General features: G+C 47.6%; 2 long non-coding RNA genes across 2 annotated transcripts in view; both read left to right on the plus strand.

Moving 5' to 3' along the window:
- The window catches only part of LOC135304843 (uncharacterized), an 86,105-nt gene that overhangs the window by 27,786 nt on the left and 35,373 nt on the right, over window positions 1-22,946 (plus strand). The window contains exons 4-6 of the long non-coding RNA XR_010366064.1: window positions 19,191-19,367; window positions 19,618-19,697; window positions 20,214-20,281. This is a non-coding gene — a long non-coding RNA (uncharacterized LOC135304843). The remainder of the gene's footprint in view (window positions 1-19,190; window positions 19,368-19,617; window positions 19,698-20,213; window positions 20,282-22,946) is intronic.
- LOC135304192 (uncharacterized) lies at window positions 4,683-7,217 on the plus strand. The gene is made up of 3 exons (XR_010365620.1): window positions 4,683-4,828; window positions 5,409-5,575; window positions 7,100-7,217. It is a non-coding gene; the product is annotated as an uncharacterized LOC135304192 (long non-coding RNA).

A 22,946-nucleotide genomic window follows, 5' to 3' on the forward strand; every position in this document is an offset into this window, starting at 1 on the left:
TCCATACTCTCAAAATCTTTTGCCAGACAATCATATTTATAAAGCTTTCCTGTATCATCTTCCCCAACACCATCCCTCTCCCCTGGCCTGGCTGCTCATGCTCCCCTTCAGCACTGTGGAGGAGCTGGAGCAGCAGAAGGTGCTGGTGCTGCAAAGTGTGGAAGGTGTACTGGATTTCAGGGGCTGCAGGAGCTGCCAATCGTTTCCCAGCTCTGCCACAGCAGAGGAGAAATCATTCCTATCTCCCTGTGCATCATTTCCCTCTGCATAAAACAGCCAGCGATCCTTTTCTTGCCTCCTTGAGTTGATGCCAAAGGAGAGAGACTGGTTCCTCCTTGTTTTTCCCCCAGCACAGATGACGGTCTCTCTGGGGCTGGTGTGGTCATGCCTGGGCTTTCCAATCCCCCAGGAGACCTTGGCCCTGGCTTTGCAGGAGTGTGGCAGCACAGATGAGCTGCCAGGCTGTCCCTCAGCCTCTCAAGGCTGTGACACAGGTCACTCCCAGCCTAGGCAGGAGCTTTCTCTGCCAGTCCTGCACCTGCAGCCTGGGAAAATGGCTCCAGTCATGCTGCAGCAGGCATGGACAATTGATTATAAGTGGTCATAGATTACCTGGAGCAATGCTATTAAATTTAATACACTTCTCCACCGGCTCTTGGGGCTCAGCCTTGGGTTGTGTAACTGACATCTTGTTGCAAAGCATTTTGGGGACATTGCAAGGGGCGGGAGGCAAAGAGATTCGACTGCAAAAAGAGTGAGAAGAAGATGAGTTTCTGTTGAGATTTATTTCCTGCCCTATAATTGCCCAGAAAAGCTGTGTAAACCTTCTCTGTTTGTGGAACAAATACTGCAAGAGTTACTGCTCTGACCTTTTTTTTTTCTTTTCCACTGGACAATTGTCTGTGCCCTTGCTATTCTGAAGCCTTGATATGCTGCTGGCAGATTTATGCCATGTTGAAACCCACTTCTTATTGCCTCAGAGTTGATTGGAAGCAAGGAAACTTGCTTGCTGAAAAAATAAACCTGCTACCATGTGCCCTGCATGCCAAGCTGGGGTTGAAGTTTAGAAGTCCTTCTTTCCTTGTCAGCTCCTTGTCTCCTGTCACTGTGTCATCTTTGAAAGGTGAGGGGCCATCTCCAAAGAGGATCACCACTGGATTTAGGCAAGAGTGAGATAGCTAATGAGCAACTGTGATGCAGCAAGGCCACTGCTTCCTCTTGAGGGAAGGGTTCTTCAGCGTGCAAGTTCTGCCCTGGCTTAACAAGAGCTTGTGGCAAATCCCTGTGTGAACACTCTCCCATTGATTTGGCAGCTGCTAAATTTGGGAATAAATCCGCCTTCCATGGCAGCAATAGTAAATCAGATGAGCCATGTCCAGAGAGGGTTGGGAATCCACTGCAAACATGCTCTGCACTCAGTTTGTGTGTGGTTCAGAGCTTGCCTGTGCTGAAGAGGACTTGGTGCTAAAGCTCTCTGGAACAAACCTTGGAGTTTTAATCTTGTCCTGGGTGAGATCCCAGGTGAGATCTCAGTTAGTGCTTTTTGGAGTGTTCATCACCCTGCAAGCCTCTGATATTGATGCTTAGAGCCCCTTTTCCCTCTGTATCAACACAGAACTGACAAGCCAACAGGGTTGTACAGCAGCCAGACAGCAAAGGCCACTTGGAGTCATCAACCGTCCCTTTGAATGCCACACAAGAGCAGATGCCACTTGCCAACCTCAGCTCCTATTAAGTGTTGGGTGGGTTTGAGGTCTGTTGCTACTGGCCCTGTCCAAGCAGGGCTGGTTCTGTCTGTAAATTTTATTCTGGGTAACATATGATCTGGTGCTAGCTGGTAAATGTCAGCCCTCATTAGGAATATGTCTTCTCGGGGGTGTGTTTCTCCTGGTGTTGGAAGCTCCTGGTGTTTCACTGAGTGTCTGAGTGGAGAATCAGGCCTGAGCGTGTGTATATCTGTCTGTCCCTGTGCACCTCCTCCTGCAGGTGACAGGGGAGCAGAGGGTGTGGGGTTTAAGCCGTGTGTGTGTGTGGGGGCAGCTCTGCTGTTTGTCAGCTGGGATCCCAGCACAGGGCTCTGCGGCATCAGCCGTGGCTTTCCTTTTTGCCTTCTGTCACATTTGGAAGGAGGGAAGATGTAGCTGAGTCTTGCAATAGTAGGTCAAAACATACTGCAGCACTAAAGATCAGAGCAAAAGCTTTCTTGTACAAACACATGGTTTTATTCATCCTGTTATTTTCTTTATCAAATGCTTACTTGCCTTTATGGAGCAGCTTTCAGCCCCAGGGGAAAAAAGTGTCTCTGTGAGGGAAGCTGGGCTAGTGACTGGAGTGGGTGACAGTTATGGAAAATGGGCAATCTGGACCTGCATTCCTGATTCTGCTCCTGTCCTCCAGATCTCTGTGAAGAGCTGAAGCTATGACATGCAGGGGCTGTCACTGCCTGTGTACGTGGCATGGTGGCACCCCCAGAGCACCCTGGGTGCAGCAAGAAATGCCAGTCATGCTTGCAGCTGCTTCTGGCTGGGGAGCAGTCTGGTTAGGGTACAGCCTGGTTAGGGTGCTGGAACGAGCTCTTTTATCCAGGCAAAGCTTTTCCTGGGATTCTTCAACGTCCAGACATGCAGACAGCTTATTTTTAAGGTCTCGTTTGAAAGATGTCAGCTCCCCCTCCCTACTCTTCCCCAGGCAGCGAGAGCAGCAAACTAAATTTATCTGCATTGGGACAGAGAGAGCTGGAGTAAACCAGCCAGGCGCTGCTCCAGATCTGCTGGGTGCAACAACTGGCACAGAGCTGTCTGTCTGTCCCAGTCACAGGTGCTGGGGTGCAGCTGGTGCTGGGCTGACTGTGACACCTGCACAGCGTATTCCATTCAGAATTTGCTGGAAAGTTTGCCTTGTTGAGGTGATGTTTTATCAGTCTCTGGGTTGATATATTTCTTCTACAGATGAGGCAAAGCTGCTCCTCTGCTTTTTGGGAGACTGATGAGGAGCTGCACTCCTTGTCTTGCTTCCCGAGACCTTGTGAGAGCCCCAGGGTGGAAACGGTGCTGGAGAAGAGGTGAAGCCCTTGTTGCTCAGGAACTTTTGGCTATCCTGTAGGCAGTGCATAGGGATGGGAACTGTGAAGGATTCAAATATTTTCAATTTGAGGGTAGCTGCCCACAGGGCCCTTTTTGGGGCCATTCTTCATTGGTGGAAGGGAGCACAGGGCAGATGTTTGAATGGGTGTGTGCTGCACCATTGCTGTGTGCCTGAGGTGATGAAGAGACTCTTTACTGTGTTCCTTCCTGAGGCTATCTGGGGCATGGGCAGGTGGGGAACCAGCGGGATCTGTTTTTTTCTTTTCCCTTTCCTAAAACTGGAGCATCCTTCTCTGTCAGGCTGCTGCTAATGAGTTAGTTAAACAGCATCTCCTTACTGGAAACTCTTTTCAGTCCAATTAAGATCCTGCAATATGTCAGTTGTGACAATAAAAGTGAATTAAGGCTCATTTCTCCTTTTTTATGGTGTTTATTAGAAGATGGGAATGCTCATTTAGAGGAGCTAATCGTAGTTATTTATTTGTCAGTGGTACCAAGAAGCCCCTGCTCAGGCTAGAGACCCAGTGCCAGATTCTGTGTGTGCTTCTGGAAGGAGTGGGAGCCAGCCTTGGAGAAACATGCAGGAGGAGCCCAGGTGAGGTAGGCAGACTCCTGTGACCATTTAGCCTCAGCTGCAGCACTTGTTTCTGCTTGGAGATGCTGTGAGAGCCACTGGGGTCAAAGAAGGCAAGAGGAGAATGTGGAATTCATCTTCCCTCTCAAGCTGCTTGGACTCAGTGGCTTCAAGACTTAAAGCAAGCTCTTCCACGAGCTGGCCTGCTAGTGAAGATGCTTTCCAGCATGTCTAACAGGGCAAAAGAGTTATTTTATTGTTGTGAGGAACCCAGGCAGATGGATGTAATAGAAAAGTCTGTAGGCAGGTTCAGTGCTTCACCTTGTTTTTTCACCAAGGGGAGCTTGGTTTGTCCTTCTCAAACTCTTAACCAATAAAATTAAAAGATCCAGCAATCAGGAGCAGAAATCCAGGGACATGGAAGCACAGAGACTGAGAAGTTGGCCTGAAAGCAAAGGCATTGAGCACAGTGAGACAAATTGTCCTGTGGGCTGCTGCAGTCCCATGCTGGCAGCAATAGTCACTGAGCTGGGGCTGCTGAGCTCTGTCCCTAGCCTGTGTTTTGGGCTTCCAAATTCTGTCCTTCAGTCTGTGCTCCTGCCTGGTGTGTGGGCTCCTTCCTCAGGACGTTTTGCTTTGTGCTGTTGTGCTTATGGGTGTCATCCACACAGAAACATGGGTTGGGGCTCTGAAGGCTGCTGTGTGGAGGACAGAAGCTGAGGGCTTTGAAGATCATACTGGATGTAAAAATGGAGAAAGCTGAGATAAATGAGGCTGCAGGATGTGCTGACTTGCTTCCAACCTCCTTTTCAGGATTGCCAGGCTGGGGTGAGCCAGCAGCAGCCTGTGGGGAACTGAGACTTCCAGGCTGGGCTCCTGCTTGTGGCCACACGAGTACAATTCACTGGGGCTCTTCCCCATCCATGAACCCACCCTGGTGTGTTGTAGCAGGCTGAATCTCTCTGTCTTGCTGTAACAAATCATTCTTCTTCTTTCAGTCCTGCAGCTGTTGATGTTTTGAAGTCATGAAAACATTTAAATGATGAAAAAAAAATACCCAGCCTTGGTTTATCAAGGGAACTTCTAATGAGGAGAAGGGGAGGGGTAACAGCCACAGAAAGGGCAGCAGAGACTAACAGCCTGGCAGAGCACTTGTCATCCTGACAACACAGTAAGTTTCAAACTGGGCTGGCTCCCGAGGTTTGCCTGAAGGTACATTTAGCTAGTGGGGAGACACCGGAGCACAGGCGTCCCCCTTTGAGCCCAAGGAGGCCTCCAGGGGGTTAGCCAGGCTTGGGAAGGGGGGAGATGGACTCCAGGTGGAAGATGTGCTCCCTGCCTGCCTGTGTAGCCAGGCTCAAGGCTGAGCTCGCAGCTTGGAGAGGGAGGATGCTGATGAAGCGTGACCCGGCCGCGGCTCCGCGCTGGCTGCCACCAGCCCACCTCTTCCTTTCATTCCTGCTCAGCTGCTTGTTGTGTTTGACGAATGGAAATGCAGGCTTCTCTTTGAAGCAGGAGGGATGACAAGCAAACAGATAGGATAGGAGCTCAAATTCTGCTTTCTCAGGGCTAGGCTAAATTGTCAGAGGATACACAAAGCTTCTAGGAGAGATTTGCAGCCTTTGGGACTGATGGGAGAGTCTGGGTTTTGCAGGTTCACTGAGGCACAAAGAAGGGCTTTCAGTGGCTCTGTACTGTGTCCAGAAATATTTTACTGTAGTTTTGTCTTTTTTTCTTTTTTTTTTTCCCAGGCCCTGACTTGGAGTGCTCTGTACTCCAGGGCTACTGCTCCTCTGCATGGAGTTCCAAACCCCCAACCCTTCTCACTCCAGAACTTCCAAAGTGCACCTCCCACCTCCCTCAAACGCCTTTCAGCTCTCCCTGCTGCAGCAGGACCTGCTCCATCTCTCCTGTCCAGGTATTCCTGCTCTTTTCCCCACTGCCCCTGGCTCTTACCTTCCTTTCTTTCCCCCTGTTTTGGTCAGGCCTTTGCTCACTTTCTGTCCTCAGAACCTGTGCTATGGGGTTTCAGAAACAGAGATGTGAACTGTGCCTCCAGAAATCCTAAGATGGTGCTGCAGACCAAAAGCTTACGTTGAATTTGCATTACCTGCACAAGGGAGTGAAAAGTATCATCTCTCCTCAAACATGTCTGCAACCAAAATAATTGAATTGCTAAGGTTGGAAAAGACCTCTAAGATCATTGAGTCCAACTGGTAACCCAGCACTGCTGTGCTCACCTCTAAGACATGTCCCCAGAATAGTCCAGACAGCCCCAGGAGAGCAGGATGCTTCATGTCTGGTCCTGTGTTGTAAGAAGGTTCTGTGGCAGAGCTTAAGGCTCAGACATTGACACTGGATGCTGCTGAAAAGGGATGTGATTGGTTTTTTCATAGTGAATGACTTTTTGGCATTTCTGAAAAGCAAACTCCCAACTAGGAGGCAGAACAAGCTGGGCATGTGAGATGGGAGTTGTGCCATGAGCCAGAGCATCTGCTGTATTGGAGGGCCTGAACTGTCCTGTTATTTCATCACATCCCCAGGCATCTCGTGGCACCTCCCTGCATGCAGAGAAACATCTGGAAGGGTGCAAATGCCAATCTGTGTTTGTGCTGGCCCTCTGTAACAAAGCCAGCCACATCCCAGCATCAGTTGTACCAGGAGGAGATGGAAACACAGGGTTAGACACTGGAGTGGGGGCCCTGCCTGGGAGCCTTGCCTGGAAACGTTGGCTGTGGCAGTGTGGGGAATGGGCTAAAATCAGGGATGTTAGTCCATGCTCTCTTGCAGCTGTATGGTTTTATCTTCCTTTCTAGATTGGCTTTAAGATATGGGAAAGCGTTGAGATTCTTCCCACAGGAGAGATTTGCTGAGGTCCTTAGCTGGTACAAATCAATCAAGCTCTAACTCACAAAGCACCCTATGGGGACACAACTTCGATAGGAACCTTCCCTCTGAAGTTGGATGTGATTTCCTTTTCTTCCAGCCACACATTTTCCTCTTTTCATTGCAAAAATAAAAGCTGTGACAAAGCCTGGCGTAGCCCCAGAGCTGGTCCCCACCTCCCTTGTCCCAGCCTTCGTGCCCTCCATCAGAAAACTCTGAGTCAACACCTCTTGGCTCCACCAGCTTTCTAATTTTTTTTTTTCTTTTTCTCCTCCTCGTTCCCCCATCCCAGCTGGGGTGAAGAAGCAAGAAAGCAAATAGGAATAAATACCTCCAGCCATAAAAGTGAAATAAATCAATACCTCTTCTCTGAAGCCAGAGATGCTTAATAGGCAAGGATCACTGCCAGATTGTAAAAAATGTGTTTAGTGTGCGGCTGGGGCAAGTTTAACCCTTGGACATAAACAGCTGAGCAGCTTCTCTCACCTCTGAATTAAATAACTTTAACTGCAGAGGGCTGTGATTAATGGAGGTTCCTCTCTTTGGGATGCTGCAGGTATTTGGTGCCTCTGGATTGTCTGGGAGTTTGGGATGGAGAAGTTGTTGGCAAGTCCCTTCTGCAGGCCCAGTGATGCTTTTTTCCCATGAAGGTATGGCTCTATTCATGGTAAGGGAGCTCCTGGGCACTGGGCTGAGTTGGTGAGATTTCAGCTGCCTTTCCCAGGAATTAAGGACCTTTCCAGCCCTCTGAGGGACAAAGCTTGGCTGAGACAGTGATAGGACCTGAAGGAATGGCATGAATCTGTGTCAAGGGAGGTTTAGGTTGGATATTAGGAAAATGTTCCTCATCCAGAGGGTGGTTGGGCACTGGAACAGGCTTCCCAGGGATGTGGTCACAGCCCCATGGCTGCCAGAATTCAAGGAGCTCTTGGACATGCTCCCTCAAGTCTGACAGCCGTGGTGGGGTTGTTGAGGATGTCCTGTGCAGGACCAGGAGCTGAACTGGATGATCCTGGTTGGTTCCTTCTAACTCAGAATAGTCTGATTCACTAGGATGACAAGACACAGCCAAGGCTGGAGTAACAGGGACTGTTGGAAGCCCCAGTGAGATGCTGCTGGGGGAAATGTTAGCCTTGCTTTCATCTAGACTGGTGAGACCACATCAGGAATAATGGGGATACTGTGGCCAGTCTTGCTGAAGACCAGTGAGGTCAAATGAGAGCAGGTAAATTCAGAATCACACAAGTCCTATCACACCCTGAGTTTTGCTTCACAAAATCAAGGCTAAGAGGTGATGCAGTCTGGGAGAAGAATTGTTTAGAGTAAGTAGATGTTGGCACAAGGACAGGTATTTATGGGCTATCCATGAGCTTGGGAGACTGGCAACAAGCAGAAAGACAGTGATCCCTTCCAGCAGTTGTGGAGCAGGGAAGCACTGGGACTGTTTTAAAGTGAAGCTGAGCAGGAGTGATTATTTGACATTAACTCCAGCACTGCTCAGAGGCTGGATGTAGGGATGTGGGATTTCTTACAGCTCTTCTTTATGATGGTGTGTGTGCCTTTTGTTGGGGCTAGGAGCTCAAAGATAGCCAAGGCATTTCAGGAGAGGTTTAGGGTCAGTTTCCCACAAAGCCTTCGTGCACCTGGGTAAGCTCTTTGTTCCCCTGGCACAGAGTCTCACACTCAGTTAACTGCTGCCTGACACACACATGTTTTCCTGAACTGCTGAGGAGAGCCACATGATGGAAGTTTACTTGGTGTTGAGGAGCTGGCAGCATCTGACACAACTCTCAAAGCCAGCTGATTTCTGTGAAAAAGGAAGACAGGTTCTGCTGAGGTGATCCTAGAAATACACTTGTATTGTTTTGATGTTTACTTTCATGGGTTGAGGAAATTGCATCTCTTGTTAACATAAGGTTGCCACAGGTGTGGGAGTTATTAAAGTAGCAGTGGAACAGGCTATTCCAAATATGCCCTGATTTTCTTCTTCTCCCATGGAGAGTATTGCTGTTAGTTGGGGCAGAACAAACAGGTTGAGGTCATGGCTGGCAGAAAATGGGCAGGATTTGTCCCATCACTTGTGCCAGATTTTCCTCATGGTAACCAACAGAGAAACCTGGGTCATACACAAAAAAAAGAGGACTTTTCTGACTTTTGATGCATTGCCTCTTCTTTGCTCTGCAGTCTGTCAGGCAGCTCCTACTCCTCCCGACCAGATTCCAGGTGTTCCAGTTTGGACCTGAAAGTCCTTGTCATTAGACCAGCTGCTGTCACAGGTAGCTCTCCACACCTAAATCCACTTAATTAAAGCCAGAAAATATTTTCAAGATCATCAAGTCCAACCATTAACCCAGCACTGTGGCTTTTTTCAGTCTCTTGATCCCTTCAAATATGAAGAGATGTGGACAGCATTGCCTGTAAGGGACTGTAAGAGTCTAAGTAAGTTCTGCCTCCAGAACTGCAGTGTGGTGTCCTGTGGGCATCCAACATCTCTATTGTGTTGTCATTCCTTGCTCACTCGTCCAAACGTGGGAGAAAATCCTCTTGGTGGTGCCTGCAGAGCTGTCTGTGAAAGCCCAGCCGTGGAGGAGCTGGTGAATTGTTTTTGTGCCCAAAGCAAAGGAAGTGCTCCTGGTGGGATAATCAATCTTCACGAGAGCTCCCCCAGCCGAAGGCGAGCGCCCTGACTTTATGGAGTGTGGAGCAGCTCCCCTGTCGTGGCCAGGAGTGCTCCTCCCAGGCAGGAGCTCACCTGTGGCATGGGGAGTGTGTGTGTGTGTGTTTTAAGGTCATAAAAGGCTCCGTGAGGGAAGGCTCTGGCTGTTACACGTGCTGACAGCAGAGCTCCCGGCACTTCAGCTTCCTTGGCGTAAAATCACAGCGGCGGATAAATCCTGGAGAAATAAAACCAACCCAATCGAATTAGCCCAGAACCGTGTGCAGGAGGTGGGAAATGTTTTCACAGTGTTTCATCCTCTCTTGCGGGTACTGAATCACTGAGGGTAATTTCTCAGCTCGGTGCAGTTCAAACCAGCCAGGGCTCCTTGTTGGTTAATCCTGATGAGGGAGAGAGGCCCCTCTGTTGGCCTGACAGCACCACACTGCTCTTGTGCTGCCCAAAATGGTAAGGAAAGGCACTGGCAGTGGGTTTTTTGGGTGCCCTTTTCCTTCCTGGGTTGGAGGGAAGGCAGCATTGGGCTGGGTATGGTCTGCCTTGCTGGCTGCCCCGGGGTGGGAGCCATCACCCAGGCTGGGATTCCTCCAGAGGCTGGGAAGTAGCTGCCAGACTGGATCTGGGATGGGGGAAGGGAAGGACTTGGTTTCTTTCAGTATCTGAGGGTGGATTAAGTGGAGCGTTCCTTGTTAGCTAATTGAAACAGTCAAAATGTCAAATGAGGCATTTCAATAATAGTGATGTTAGGAGCTTTACGTTTTTATTTCCTTCTCTCTCTCCTTTGTATCATGCCTTCAAGACATCGGGACCTAAGTCTGCTTTTACAGAAACCCTCTTAAAGAGGGGCTTCAGGGGGATGGGGCAAGGACTGAAGCTGTTTTAATCCCCTCCAATTCCAACATTATTGTGTTTCAGCAAATATTTTGCAAAAGGATTTTAAGGCTGAACTTCAAACAGGCAAATTCCTCACTCCAGTGACTCGGGTAGCTTTGCAAATTTAGAAAAGAAAATGAAGATTGTTTTAGCTGACATTTAAACCTCTTCTCTTTCCCCAGCCTGTCAGGAAGCTTCATACACTTTGGGTCAGACGCTCTTTCCCTGAAGAAGAAAAGGATATTTATAGCTGGGTAGGACCTTAAAGGGGAAATCTCTTGGCTGCAGTACCTGTCAGATGAAGTTACACATAGCCCCAATAGGAACAGTCAACCTGGAACCCACTAGATGGAAGCAAAAAGGTGATGGTCCAACCCTGGGCCACACAGGAGGGTCTAGCCCAGGTAATTTGGCCAAATTCCAGGAGGATGAAGGTAGGCTTTGCTGGAGTGTTTTATTTTCTGGGTTTTCCTTATGGCTGACTGTGTTTTGTTGCCCCTCTGAATCTGGGACAGTGTTGACACGCAGACATGTTGAAGTGTGGTTTGGATCATTCCTGCTCCTTGGGGTGGTAGGAAAGGGATTGACGAGAGGGGCAAACCCCAAAAAAGCCAGTTTGTCACACAGAGAGGCTGTGCCTTGCTTGCCCTGGTTGGTTGGGAGCTCCTGAGGGGCTGATGGAGCCCCTGGCTGCAGGTCTTGGTTCCTCCTTGCTCCTTCAGCCAGGGCTGAATGCAGGCTGGCAGTGCCAGGCAGTGAGCAGCTGTCTGGGCTGTGCGTGGAGCAATTTACTCCCAGGGATTAGAGTGATTGGGGTTTCTTAAGGTAAAGACAGCTTGCAAAGAAAAGCAGCATGTCTGGGGACAGCAGAGCTCTGCCACAACCTGCTCTTACCCACAGCTTGTTCTGCACAAGGAGTTTCTGTTGGCACATCACCTCTCCTCCAGAAGTGGTCTGGAAGGAGGGGAGCTCACCCTTTGGGGCTGGGGTGTGGGGCTGGGGTTGTCTTCTGCAGCTGATGGGGCTGCACAGGAGGTTTTGGCATAAGCTTTTCTGCAACCCGAGCCCTGGAGCTTGCTCTGAGGCCCCAGGTAGGACACCAAGGACATTTTGGTGTAGCCCAAGGTTGCTGGAATCTGGATGAAGGTTGGTGTCAGGATAATGCAGCTCTGGGGCTGTTATTTCTGTGTGGTATTGGCTTATTGGACTATAGGGTGGGAGTCTCTGGTAAGCTTCAACTAGACCTGGGAGCATGGTGTAGGTCCAAGTGTTCTCCTTTTGGCCAGCATGGGCTGGGTGCTCTGTGCACTCTTGTATTTTCCCATATCTCACTAGATTTTAAGGGAAAGAAGTGCAGGTGCAGTGTCTGGAGTGGTGTGTTCTGGCCAAGAACGCTGATTTAGCCATAAGGGTGTGGTGGTGGCCCACTCCCTGTGGAATGGGCATGTAGGTACCACCCAGAGCTGTGTGGGGTGCTGCAGGCAGGCTTTCCTTGTAGGAAAACCACCTGGGCTGAAGGAACAACCAAACCCCTCTTACAGACCACATCTCATGGAGATGAGACCCAGAGGGATCTTCTCTGGAGCTCGCAGGTGACTCTCCCCTGGTGCTGCTCCTCTGGGCTCTGCAGGCGTGGGAGAGCCCAGGGCACTGTGCAGGATGTTCTGGGGGTTATCAGGTTTTCTCTGGCCACACTGCTGGTTCTGCTTCCATGCCCCTTCAGATACCAGCCCCAGCAGTGCAGTCCTGGAGCTGAACAGCCCAGGCTTTCACGATCCCATAAAGGAAAGGAACAAATCTCTTACACGCGGAGCTCTCCACCGGGGTTTTCCCACCTTCTGCCCACCCTGGTGGATGTTAACAAGCTAGTAGATCTAGACCCGCTGTGCCTTGATAGAAAGATTTATTTTTAGGGCCTTGATATTTAAAATGATCTGTTATAATTTCATGCTTAAATAACACTAAATAATGTTCCCTGTTTGCACAGTGTAATTGGAAGAGGCGAAAAAACCAAACAAACCAGCTATGACTGAGCTTCCTTAGTATTTTCAGACTGAAACAAACAGCAAAAAACAAGGGCTTAGCCAATTTAACACTTTGGGGGTATTTTCTAGTTGGCATTTCACTTTTTCATTTTCACAGGCCAAGAAACATGAGAGTTCTAAAGAGCCAGTGGCTTCTTGCCAAAGAAAACTCAGTTGATCTTAGATTGCAAAAAAAAAAAAAAAAGAAAAAAAATCAGAAGTGAACTTATTGTTTGTTTTTTAGGAACTGGCAGGGCTAATGACTCTGCAAGTGCCATGGGATTTTATGCAAGTGCAGAAAAGACTTAGAAAATATTCAGCAAGTTCATTTAGGCTCCTTTCATGCTTCTCAAATCCTCAGGCTTCTTTATTGCTTCTTTATGTCAATTTGGCACTGCTTGATTTCGCTGCCACCCTCAATGTTATTGCAATGGCATTGCTGTGCTCCATGTGGGGCAGGTCCTGCCCTGATCACGTCCCATGTAACCTGCCTGGGCTTTTAGGGGATTGAATTAAAACTCCAGCCTTTGGTTGACCCTTTTTGGGGATAGAGAGTTCAGGTCAAGCTGCCATTCCCTGTGTGCAAAGTCCTTGGCGCCATTATTTGGGCAAAGAGATTTTGTGATTAGTCATGAATAGGTTGTATTCCCTTCTGGAAAACTGCCATTAGAGAGGGAATATAGCCTGGGCTGATGAAGCTGCTGCACATCAGCTCATTGGTGTGTCTTTATCTGGCAGGATCCCTCTCTGCCAGTGTTCAAGAAGTGTTAGGACAACATTCTCAGGCTCATGGATTCTCAGGGATTCTGTGCAGGGCCAGGAGCTGGACACAATGGTCCTTGTGGATTGATTTTATGATTCTCCTGTTAGAAGGGTGTAAGTTTTCCCTCTGTGTCCCTGTGCTGAGATGCCCATGGAGCAATGCTCCTGCAGGCTCAGGCTGTGGCAGCGATGATGCTGACACTCCTGATGAGCCCTGCATCCTCCTCTTGGTTCTTCCCTTTCCTTCCAGTGCCCTGTCCTCCCTCTGCCCCGCCTATCCTGGGGCGAGCAGGCTTCCCCCAGTGCCTCCCCTCCCTGCTGGCTGGTGAAATCCTTCTCCCTCTTCCCCTCCCTCTGCTCCGCACAAGCCTCGGCTCTGTTTGTGCCCACATTAGCATTTCTGCTGACTGCAAGGATCGGTTTAATTTCATGGGTGTCATTTCCTTCAAGAAATCTCTCTCTGAGCAGCAGCCCGACGAATGCCTGATAAAACATATTTTCCTACGGTAATGATTTTATGGACCCATAAGTCATGAATTTATTATGATCTCAGCCCCTGCTGCTGATTGCTGTAAAATGCAAAGTAATTAACAGCGAGCGGTAGCAGCTATTCCCACCTGGTAGCGTGTTCTTGGGTACGCTGATGGCTTTGATTAAAGTAATGGCTAAAGTGTACAGCCTGGCTGTAAAATATTAGCATGATTAATGCAGTATCCTAAATAAGAAACAAAACTAATGGGCATGGTTTAAGGAATTAAATATATATATGTATATATACATATATATACATGTTCCTCTCCCACCCTCTAGCTATTGTTCTGGCTCATTTGTGCTTTCTTTTCTGTTAAATAATGTATGGGCTGGAGGACCGGGGGCCAGGCTACAGATGCATATTGCAGTTTCATAACATCTTAAGTGCTTGTGTTAATTTTTCACTCCTTCCTCCTCTTTCCCCTCAACCTGCCATCTCCCATCGCGTAGGGGGAGAAAGATAATCGAGTTTCCTGAACTTGGCCTGAAGTCAGGTGTGATTTGATTTGGATTGCAGACAGCCTGGGGAAGTGGCTCTGAGGCTACCTGGGGAGTTGGACGTGGTTTGTGGCCTCTCAGAAGAGAAACCCTGGTGCTGTGTTCACATTCCCATGGCTGGGGGTGATCTCTGGGCCGTCTCAACAGCCGGGAGCCCAGAAGTTTCTCACACATGAAGAATAACCACATCTGTCCAAAAAGCTGCAGTGCTTCTGCTGAGAAAAGAATGCTTTTTCTTTTCTTTTTCTGAACAGCCTAAAAAAGTCAACGACTGGATTTTAGTGGAAAATAAGACCCAAGTCTGATTTCTCCCTGCCACCCTTCCCAAAACCGTGATGAATTTGGTTTCTGGCATTTTCCAATGGGAAATTTTCTAATCAGAAATTACTTCGGCTTGGGTGTGAGACAAGGAAATGCACTTTTTCTAAAGACCAGCCCTTGGAAAATTTTGTTTGGAAATAGAGAAAATATCTGATTGGGGGGGAAAAAAGGAGAGAAAAAAGGCCTTTCTGACCCATGCATTTTGATCAGCTCTTCTCTTCCTATTTCTAAAGATGTGTACACCAATGTCATCTAATTCCCTCTGATCAGCCTCTACCTTTTCAGGTCTATTGATCTGCTCTAGTTTATGAAGCTCCCAACTATTGGAAAGAAGAGTTTATAAATAACTACAGAGAAACGGGATTCTGTATCATAGGAATTCCAGCTGTGCTGCTTTTGTTTATCACACAACACACATTTTTTGGAACTTTTCTTAACCAGGAGGTTGCAAAAGGCAGCTCAGCATGCCAATGTCACCGAGAACCGTTGTGTTGTATTGTACTGTGCAAATGGTGTTTTCTCCCTCTTGGGATGGAAAGGTTTCTGGGTTTGTTTTTGTAGATAAGATATAAACTCATAGTGGTTCTGCTAGTAAATACAAGTAGCCTCAAGCTCTGGAAAGTGTCTTGTTGGTCCCTCCAGTAATTTGACAAAGTACCCTTCCAACAACCTCCTGAAAAGTACAATATGAACAATTTTGTTGATGCCTCAGTATCTGGAATAGTGGGAAGGGACACTTTGCCAGTGCTGGTGTGGGGTTTGGATGTCTCATCCAGATTCAGTGGTGGTCAATCCCAGGAATCAGGTGTGTAACCAGGAGGGTGAGGGAAGTTCTCTCTCTAAAACTGCCACTTCTGGAATTGTGACTGCCTTTTGTGGGGAAAGGTAGAGCAAACCTCGAACAGGTAGAGTCTGTGATTTAAGGTACTGGGGAGCTTCCACACAAGGAGAGATTAATCAGATTGAGGTGTGTTGTTTGAGTACAGAGGCAGCTGGGAGAGGGGGATGATCAAGCCAAGCACAGTCCAGAGAGGAGTAGGATGGTTTGCTGTACCTTGTGATGTGGGTTACCCAGTGAACTCATTAAGCAAAAAGTTTAAAGAAAATGAAGGTAAGTCTATTCTCCTGACATGCATAATTACATACATATTCCATCATCACTTGCTGCTGTGGAGTCCAAAAGGCAGGATGAATAGATGTGAAGCAGCACTAGATCATCATGGAAGGCAGATCCCTGAGGATGCTGAATGTAATCAAAGGGTTTGCAGCAAGAAGAGAGTCACAGACATCCTCATTTGCTTTTCCCCTCTTCCTCTTGGGAAGGCTGTGGCCATGTTCTTATTTATGCCTGCTGTGGTCTCTTGTCTTGACACAGGGTCTCAGAGGCTGGGTGCTGGAGGGTGTGGTTGGACTGACAGCACTTCCCTTCCTCAGGAATGGATATTCCCAGTCTTCTCCCACCACGTGAGACCCTGTGTGCTGGATGAGGAAGCACAGGGCAGGTGGTGAAGTATTAGGTTCTATTTTGTCGGGCCACGGTTATATGAGCCTTCAAAAGGGAACCTAACACACCCAAGGATAGCTTAGCTATTACCTTTGGAGGCAAATAATGAGCAGGATGGCTTCTGCTGCAGGGTTAGAAACAAAAAGGTTTAATAAAAGGCAAAATAACAAACAGAAAAATCCAAGCCAGGTACAGAGGTCTGCTCCTGGTAGAAACACCTTCACAAAAGCAGTTTAGTTATTTTGTCCTCCTCTTTTTCTACCTGATGGGCCAGGCGGGACTTTTTGGCTTCTATCCAATTAGGTGATCCCAAGGTTTTAGTGAAGTCTCTGGGATCCTATAAGGTGGCTTTTCACCTAATCGTTAAGAGAAACTTCTAGGCTTCTTTCCTTTTTTTGGGGGACAAAGACTAGCTTTGCCACTCTGTCATTAAGGGGCCTAACTCTCCTACACTCCTATGGTGAAGGAAGGGCAGTGATGCTGGGCTGCATCACGATTCCCACCAGGACCATCTGGCCTGGGGGGCGTGGAGGACACCACAAAGCCATGGGACTGAGGCAGTGGCCTTGAGAGGTGACAGCCAGGTGAGTAGATCTCGTGGCAGCCCTGAGCTGTGACGGTGCCACAGCAAATCCCAGCCTGTGAGGGTGGTGTGTGAAGCCTGGGCCAGGGGAGGCTGATCCTTTTCATCGCTTGTCTGGGCGCTGTTTGAGCCGGCTGCCGCAGTCAGGCTGCAGGGTCATGTTTGGAAGGCTTTCTCAGCAGTGCACACATGTTAATGATGTTTGAGGAGTAGTTTCTGTGGGAGACCTGGGAGCCAGGCAGCTCTGCAAATCAGCCCATTAGTATTTTTAAAAGAAAACCTCCATCCTATAGGAGCTGCTTTGGCCTCTGGAGACGTGCCAGAGCTGTATCCCAGACTGCACTGCATCTGCTTCTGTTAGATCTTTCCCTCTCTCCTTTTATCCACCCCTTTCCCTTCCCTCCTGCCTAGAGCTTTCTCTTGCTTTTCTATCCAAAACACACTTGAGCTGTTCCTTTGGAAGTTTGCACAAGGATAGGTTGGCGTTTACTTTTCCCCCTGCCGTCTCCTTTCTCCTTTTGGAGCTAATCACCCTGGTGAAATTGAGCTGTAATTCAGTTGGCAGTGGTCAGATTGAGCTGAACATGTGTGCCCCAGCACATCCCCAGATTCTTGCATCAACAGAAATGAGCACAGACAGGCACAAAGCAAAGGAGAGATGGCGTGGCCTTGTTTAAAACACGCTCGTGCAGCAGCGTCAGCCACCTGAACAAAAGCTGCCTGTCTGCTTTTTGGAGGTGGGTGAAAGAAGAGGTTATTTGGCTTGATGTGCACAGCAAGAAGGGGAGATGGTGTTTCCCCCTCCTCCATCTGCAGCCTGGTGGCAGGTAGGGGAGGTTGCTTTGGTGGGGAGGATTTGAGGCTGCCGTGAGTGAGTCAGTCTGTCAGGGTAAATCAAGCCTGACGTTTTTAACATCTTCCCCACACAAAGAGCGGGGGGAATGGAGGAAGCAATTGTAATTTTATGTCTATATCCTGCTTGACTAATCAAGGTGAGCAAGAGACTTGCCAGCCAGAGGTTTTCCTCTTGTTAGCTTGTTCATTTCTCTGCTTTGCCTTTCCCCTTCCTTTCCTGGACTACTGTAGCAATCTCCTCTGTAGGGAAAGAAGGATCCAGCTGATCAATGCTAGAGGCTTGTAGACAAATGGTTCTTGCTCCTTCAGACTGTCTCTTGTAGTAGGTCTCTAAATAAGTAAGTGAAAACTCATGGAAAAACACATTTTGGCAGAGGTTTGACTACCTTTGACCCTGTGTCCTGCCTCCTCACGCCTATTCAGACCCTAAAGATACTGTTAGCCCTGATGGCAGTGCTGAAGTGCACCACATCCTCTCCTGCCCCTCTCGGGAGGTTGCACAGGCCTACAGGTGAGCTTTGGAAATAAAGAATATCTGCATCATGAGGGGAAGGTAATTCCAGGAGATTTCCAGCAGCAGCCTGGTTTTAGAGTGGTGCTTGGTATGCCTCTTGTCTTGCCTCAGGCACGTGCTGCTGCACAGCCTCCCTGTGCCTTTTCCCTTGCTGCCAGCACAGGCTGCCTGCTCTAATCCCAGGTGGGCTCATTCCCTCTGGAGAGCAAGCAGAGGAGGGGAGGCAAAGTAAATTCATAGATAGGTGCCACCCTTCCACTGGCACAGCCCAGAGTATGGGTGTAACACATTAGGTGCATGCTGGTTTGAATACTGGGATTAACAGGGTGCTCTTCCTTCTGCTGGGAGCCATGACCCAGTAGCCTGGGATCCCTGGTGGCAGTGAGAAGGCTTGTGCTCCAGGGGAACAGCCTGGCAGCTTCAGAGCTGTCTTCCAGCCCGTGGCATGGGTGGTCCTGAAGGTGAGTGAGGTGGATCCTCATGGTTCTGAGCTGGAGCTGTTGAGCAGCATTAACTCTGGCCTCTCCCTCTACCCAAGCACTCAACAACAGATTTTGGCTTTTGAGCCAAATCTGAAAATCTCGGGTCTGACTTGCCCAGTGCCCTTTTGTGCTGCCCAACTTAATGCAGATGGAATGTATCAAATTGGTAAAAAAGCCCAAAAGCTGCACGCTGGGTCCGTGTGCTGGCAGGGCAGGGCAGCATCATTAAAATTCCTGGTGTGCACAGAAGTGGACTAAGTCATCAGCACAGGGCAGGGAGCCTCGGAGTTCTGAGTGCTCATGCTGATTTACACCAGCTGGGGAACTGGGCCAAATCTGTCTCGTTCAATGAATGATCATTCAATTTTTCTCTCTGCTATCAAGCCCTTAAACAAAAGCCAATTGAAATCAATGGGAGACTTTCATCATTTTCAGGGTTATAGGCCTAAAAAATTGGATGCTTGGGGAAAAAGCAGGCAGGGGAAGAGAAAGGGAAGAAGGAATAAATGCTGCTGTAACATTATGGCTTACAACAGAAACAGATGGAAGTGAGAAATGCTTTAGTTACGATTCTCTGGCAGCAACAATTCAGCAAAGCTGAACATGGAGATGTGTACATTGAAGAGCATCCTTCCTTATGCAGACTGCTCTGTGGGTGCAAAGGGAGCCTGTCCCTCTGTGAATCCCATCTCTGCGTGTCCTATTTCTATATGTGATTAAGTTCTCCACTCTTCCATTGCAGTTAAAGTTGTTATTAGTGGTAAGCACATGCTCCACAGCTGGCTGCTCCACACAGAAATTCAGGAAGAAGTGCTGCCTTCTGCTCCCAGAGACCAGCAGGATTTTTTTTTCTTTTTTTCTTCTTTTTTTTTTTTTTTGCAGTAGCTGGAAGAGGGGGAGGTTAATATATCATCCAGCCTCTGGCTGTATTTTGATAAAATCCTTTGTCCAATGACTGCAAAGTATTTTGCACATACAGCAGGATAAATCCCCCTCAGACAGGTATTATCTGGCCTATTTTTACAGCTGAGAATTTGCAGCCTTCGGAGCCACCCAAAGGCGCTGCCTGCACCTTGTGATCTCCTCGGCTGAATGAACGTGTCAGGGTGGGTGCTTCAAACCCAGCCCCAGTTCCCACACAGCCCTCCAGTGTGCCTGGGTACCTTAGATCCTTCCTGCTCAGCCTCCCCATCCCTGTCACAGGTATGACAATCATCCCTTCCCCCGGGTAAACATTTCATTATGCGCTGCTGCCGAAGCACCTCGGAGGGGAGAAGACCTACAGATAAGTCTGCATTCTCATTTTGGCTGTATTTGTGTGCGTGTTTTCTGCTTTAACTGCTCTTCCCTTTCTTTGCCTGCTCATTAGTTCTGCCTGAGTGCAGGACCTCTCCAAAAAATGCAGTGTTGGCAGTGGGCATGAATTCTTAACGACTCCTGTCTCTAATGACAGAATCCAGGGCCAGGCAGTCAGTTTGCTTGCTGGGAGAAGGAGAGGCAGATGAGGAGGTGGCTCTTCCTCTTGTCATGGGGGTGAGTTTGCAAAATCACGGGGGGGATCTGCAAAATATGCTCGGGTCTTGGACTGCTTCTCATGCTGCAAGGAGAATTGCTTGAGATGGCAGATGGAAAGAGATGCCTCTCGGGCTGTGGAAGGTGTTGAATTTGTTTCTAAAGCTCACTCTGGCCTCTCCCTGCTGTTCTACCCAAGCAATCAACAACAGATTTTGACTTTTGAGCCAAAGCTGAAAATCTCGAGGCTGACTTGCCCAGTGCCCTTTTGTGCTGCCCAACTTAATGCAGATGGAATGTATCAAATTGGTAAAAAAGCCCAAACAAAACAATACAACAATCAATTCACAGGGAAAAAAAAGCCACCAAGGGTTCAATTTTACTGAACAGGAGAAGGACTTTTCTTAATGGAGAGATTAAAACTTATTTTTAGCAGTGTTTTTGTTGTCTTTCATTGTTATTCTGTCCTTGATTCAAAGTTTCCTTCACTTTTTTTGCAGATGCATCTTCTAACATGAGTTTGCTTTTTTTTCACAGACCCTTTTATTTTGTTTCGAGAAGAAGGAACTCCTCACAAGTTAGAAGAGGTGGGAAGAGAAAGACAGGTGAATCCTACCTGGGTGCCATTCTTTCTGTTTCATTTAATGCCAGTAATAATAAGAAAAACAACCATTAAAAATATTTGATTTTTGATTTTTAAAAGGCAAACCAAGGAAAATTACAATTTTCCGTACTGGTGATGAAATCCTGGATTTTTACTTTGGTGGATTTGTGCTGAAACGTCATTTGGTGGAATTGTTCTGTTTCTGCTGAAATCTCAGTAGGCACCAAGAAAATTTCAAGTTGATTGTGGGATGACCAATCCCTCTTGAGGTTCTGGTTATTTCTTTTGATTTGTCCTGGTCTCTCCTTCCCACTTCCATCCTTGCTGATGCATTTTTGCACTCCTATTCCTGTTGCACTGAAATTGCCAGCACCAAGACCATTAAAATGCCCATGAGGCATTTCCATCCTGGATGGACTAGTTGAGTTAAGATCTTTGTGAACCCCAGAGATGTCATCTCAGACTGAGTTGCCTTCATTTCACACACTGTTGCTGGAAAACTTTTCATTTTTATGCTCAGAGTGCTTCGCTCCTTCTATAAGGATGGGTAGATTCTGGCACTGGGATATTCCATGTGCCTGTGGAGCTTGGTCATGCAGGCTGGATCTCTACCTGTGCTGACTGCAGAGTTAATTCTGGCTTTGCAGCAACTGAAGTTCAGCTTTTTTTGCTGGTTTATTGTTCCTTGGTACCTCAGATCTGTTAAATAAATAAGTAAATAAATAAAAATGGCGGGATTAATTTAGGGAATGTTCAGAACCATATGGTAAACCTTTGATTTGGAGGAAAGAGAAAGTAGGGAAGTATCCTGTGCAGAGATTCTCCTTCCTCCCTCAGTCCACTCTGTGTCCATGGGCACAGGGAAATGAGCTGGTGTTCCCCCAGTTCGTGCATGCTGTAACACCAGTGTCCTGCACCCCTGGCAGTGCTCTTGGCAGAGTAATCTGAAAACCAAAGGATCTCTGGAGCTCTCTTCAGAGCTCTGTGAAAGCTTCTTCTGCATGAAGCCTCCATGGCTTTGGAGACAAGACCTGGCCATCCCAAGAGCAGAGTGTTCTGCAGAAATGTGGAGCCACCAGCTTTTGTGGCACCCTGATGCTGGAGCCCAGCTCTGGGATGAAATATCCAAAATCCATTTGTAATGAGGTCTTTGGGACTCTCTTCTCCATGTGTTGCTGGCAGGAAGTTCCACCTTCTGTGTGTACCTCCATCCCCTCAAGCAGGATGTTGATTCCACATTCCTCTTGTTCTCGAGGGCAGGTTTTAAAATCCTGTCGTAATTATTCACAAGCTTTGATTGGAGCCCACGCTCAGAAACACTATTTGCATCCAGGGAGGATCTGATTATAATTGCTGCAGAGAAGTTTGTTTGAGACTGATTCTGTGGCAGCTTGAAATTTCTTGATGATGCTCTTTGGGCATGAGAACTGTGCAAGGTCAAGGTCCAGGGAAGGATAGTGGAAGGGACTTGGGGTGTCAGGCTTGGGGATGGAAATTGCTTTTTCTTCAGAGAAGATGGATATGGCAGGAATGCTGAGCTGGAGAAAGCAGAGCAGTAGAAACTGGAATTACCTGACTGGTCTTTGGGGCACCACTGTCTTCTCCACCCTAAGGAGGAGGCAGCCTGTTTTCTTCAGGGTGGTTGATTTAAATCACCCATTTTAATCATGATTTAAATCAACAAGCAGGAAATCTTGATTTAAAAACCACGTTTTAATCTTGTATTTTAAAGTTCATTTCCTAATGAAACGTGGTTTTTCATTGGTTGGCATAATTTGGAACTATTTTTGGCAAAGCAAAAGGGGACGCGACACCCATACATATTTATTGGTGTGACTGTAGAGCTCAATATATATCTGTTCTAACTTTTACATCTTTTTATTACACTGAAGGAATGGAAAGCATGTAATTTCTGATATAATAGCCGTGGCTTTGTTTTTTACACTTGTCTCAAGCTATATGAGGACAAAAATTAAAATGCAATTAAAAATGCATGAAGAAAGCAGTTAAAAAGTTTGTTGTTGGTATCACAGAGGGCTGGAACAAGCCTCTGCAGATAATCTACTCCATGTGCTGGCATTGAGGCAAGATCAATTACCCCTTTCTCCTCCACACAGGTGTTTGTTTAACCTTTCCAGAGATGTCTCCAGTGAAAAATTCTGCAACTTCCCTGTATCTGTTCTAGGGAGAAAGTTTTAAATCTTTTTTTTTAGATGTCTAAACTTAAGCTTTCTTTGCTGCAAGTTAAATTATTTCTTCTTCTGTCACTGAACACAGAGAACAATCGACTGCTGTCTTAATAACCTGCAAGCTACTGGAAGATTGTTATGCCTCTGTGCCTTAGTCTTCTCCTTCTTTTTTTTTTTCCTAGGCTGAATGAACCTAGTTCGTTTAACCTTTCCTTGCCAGCTCTTCCTAAAGCTGTGACGGTTTAATTTCTTCTCCTCCAGACTGCCCCCTGCTTTTTCATCTCCTTCTGCATCTGCAGTGAAATTACTTTGGGGGTGCTTCAAGAGGAGAAATTGCTTGCCATGCCGAGTAGGCAAACTGTGGAACTCATTGCTATGGGATACTGTGGAGGCTAAAGATTAAATAGGTTTGGAATGGGTTTAAACAAAGTAATGAAAGCTGCTCCTGAGCTGTGCGTTGCTGGAAGGCCTTGGGAG

The sequence above is a fragment of the Passer domesticus genome, chromosome 7 (assembly GCF_036417665.1).
Source record: "Passer domesticus isolate bPasDom1 chromosome 7, bPasDom1.hap1, whole genome shotgun sequence".
Classification (NCBI taxonomy): domain Eukaryota; kingdom Metazoa; phylum Chordata; class Aves; order Passeriformes; family Passeridae; genus Passer; species Passer domesticus.